Genomic DNA, 3,305 nt, shown 5'->3' with positions numbered 1-3,305 from the left:
ACACAGCTAAGACAATACAACCTTCTGGAAAAACAGAAATATGTTCTTTTCCATCTCCCTTTCACTGGGGAAATTTTATAGGCTATGAACAATCTATTGCAATCTGGCTTAGTTTCCCAAACAGTTATTCAAGCTTGCCTTATTTCTGGACCTATCTTCCGTTTTGCTATTCTCACCTATTGCCTAACTACTTTCAAGTTGTCCATAATCTTAATATTTAAGCTTTGAAACACTAATAAATAATAACCATATAACCCTTTTGCCATCTTAGTTCTTGGAACTCCTTATTCAGGTGTTTTCCATCAGCAGCTCTCCTGATCTTTGTGTTGCAAGCAGGGCTCCTTGGTTGAATAACAGTTTTCTTGATTTTACTACTTTTCATTTCATTACCTTGTAAGCAATGCTGATTCTGAAAAAAAAATAGCCTGATTGAGCATGTATTAGTTGTAGTAATATTAATAGCATAACTTATAATGCTTAATAATGCTGGCAGGTGTTCTGTTTGAAATTATTTTTCTTAATGCAAATGTATATTCTACTTGGTTTAGAGTCTAATTATATTTTATGAATCAAAGTATGAAATTTGAAATTTAAATTTCAGCTGAAGACCCTCAAATAACTGTGAAAATTCAAATGCTTATGTTGGTGGCAATCAAAATTTAGCATGTATTGAAAAGATGTATTATGTCAGCTGCATTATGAAAAAGAATTAGAAATCACATATGGCTCAATTTTTCCAAATACATTTTCCAAATAGCAATTTCTTAGGTGTTTAGAAATTTAATTTGCCAATTGAATTTTAACTGGTATGTTGTAACTACAATGGGGAAATTGAACTTCAGCCTTGCTTGCTTTGGTTCAGGACAGGAATGGGAGTTTAAAAAACAGGGTTTGGTAAGTCTTTAACATTCCAAACATTTTTTCAGAATTATTAGTGAGGGACGAATTTTACATCATGCTTTGGAAGTTACCAGACTGACAGTGCAATTATGAACGGGCTGAACATTTGAACAAAAGCCTTCACTTTCACACTTCACTGGCAAATGACTTGAAAAGAAATCCCCAGCTGTAATAGCATTCACCTAAATATTCTAGTTCTTTTGCACAGGATATTAATACTCAGGCCTTCAGCTCTACAGCACAGCTAATTAGAAACTCGCTGATCAAAGTTTCCTCAGCAAATGAGGAGCCCAACGTGCTTAATTCAAAAGATTTCAGAATGATAAGCCTAAGAGATGTTTGCCTGTGCTTCCAGCATATGCTTCAGTTTCTGGCTGACTGAAGACCTGATCTTTCCTGGATCTGTGCCTCTGTCCTGCACCCTCAGATGGGATTTGTGTGGCTGGGCTCGCAGCCCTGACCAACTTTCCAGGGTGGGTACATGGTCCCAGACAGCTACAAAACTAAGTCTTGATGCTCTGCACCCATGGAGGTAATTCATCCAGGAAACACCTGACAGTTGCCTGTGGAAGTTTAAAATAGTTTTAAACCTAGTATGAAAACTAAAGTTTTATATGAGCCCAGGCAGTCAATGCTTTGAACACGTGCCAGAAAGGCAGCTGTTCCCTAGTGACTGTTCACCCAGGGTAGGATCTGCTGAATTCCCAAATCCTCAACAGGAGTGTTTTTCATTCCAGAAGTAAACTGCTCCCTCCCCCGGTGTAAAGGTTGTCTTGCTTTCCACCACCAACCTAATACCTCCATTTTGGAAAATAACTTTCAGCAATGAAAGGCGACAGTTTTAGCTTCACAGAAAGGACTCCTACATAAATGGAGTTTGACCTACACAAATCTCATTTACTGGGGGTTTTCTGAAACCTGTTCTGTTCACAGATAGATGGTCTCTTTTTATCCTCCCTGTTCTGCCTTCACCACTTTTCTGGTCCTTCAGAGATACATGAAAGCAAAGGCTGCACTACAGCTTTGAAGTACAGGGTCACAGGCTTTCTATGCAATTTCTAGTTAGAACTGCTGTTGTGCTTAAGAAGAGATAAGAGATGGGTAGGAGGAAGCTGAGGAGCTTGTTGACAGATTAAGTAAAATTGCAACTATAATGAATATTATTTCTATATTATCTCGTCTTAAAGAGATTGAAGGAAGCAAATTAGTGATTTTTAAAATTTATTTTCTTTTAACTTACAGTTGTTATAATAGTGGTATTCCCTCCTAGGCTGCCAGAATGAGCCTGGAAAAAATTCTGTAAGGAAATTCCATCGGTCAGGGGAAATATTACATCTGCATAAGAGGTGGTTCTCATTTTCCACGCTGTTTGGACGATGGAGCTGACCAAGTGGCGGCACAGCGCATTGCCCATCAGTGCGGGCAGCGCTGACCCCAGCAGAGCGCAGAGCTGCCGTGCAAGCATCCCCCAGGCGCGGTCCTGGCTGCCTTATGTAAGGGGTCACAGACCGGCCGGCCTCTCCCCGCCTCCGGTATTTGCGTGAATGCCCGAACAAAGCGCCTGCTACTCTCTGTTGCGGTCCCGCGGCGTGAGATCACGAACTGTGGAAGAAAAGGAGAAAGAAAAGCCTGATGGCTTTAGTGCCGCGAGGCCGGCCCGGTGCCAGGCGCGGGCCCCGGCGGACGGCGATGCATTTAAAGTGCCGGGGGAAGGCATTAACGGGAGCGGGGTCAGCGTCCCAGCGGCTCGGAGCGTTCCCCCCGCGGACACCGCGGACACCGCCACGGCTCCGGGTGACGTCAGCAAGGGGCTGGCGCTGCCCGCGGGCGGAGCGGGGCCGGCGGCGGAGCGGGGACTGCGGGTAGGGCCGGGGAGGGACGGGGTGGGACGGGGTAGGACGGGGTAGGGTCGGGGGGGAAGGGGGCGAAGGGGGGGGAAGGCGGCCCGGCCCCGCCAAGGTCAGCGGGTCGGGGCCCGCCCGTCGGCGGCGGGGAGGGCGAGACGCGGCTCTCGGGTCAGCCCAGCCCAGCGGAGCCATGGCCGGGCAGAGCCGCGGTGGGCCCGGGGGCCGCCCGGGGCCGTCCCGGTGGGAAGGAGCGGCGCTCCGCTGCCGCACGGGCGGGGCTGGGACAGAGCCGCGGCCCCGCAGCGCCGGGCGCTGGCTCGGCGAGCACGGACAGCTCTCGGGGAAAGGGCCTGCGCAGCCGGGCCACGGCCAGGGGGCTCCAGAAATAGAAAACTTGCGCTGTTCAAAGCGGGAGGGGGCGGGTAGGGTTACGTTTGAACGCTGAGCTTCCTGTGCTGCAGCCGGAGCACCGAGAGTGCAGTAACCGCGAGTGCCAGCGGGCGCTGCTGCTCCCCGCGGGCCCAGCTCCGCTGCGGGGTCTGCTGTCTCAGCCCTCTC

This window comes from Cinclus cinclus, chromosome 10 (assembly GCF_963662255.1).
Source record: "Cinclus cinclus chromosome 10, bCinCin1.1, whole genome shotgun sequence".
Taxonomy (NCBI): Eukaryota; Metazoa; Chordata; class Aves; order Passeriformes; family Cinclidae; genus Cinclus; species Cinclus cinclus.
The sequence above is the reverse complement of the archived record's forward strand: the minus strand, read 5'-3'. Positions refer to the sequence as shown.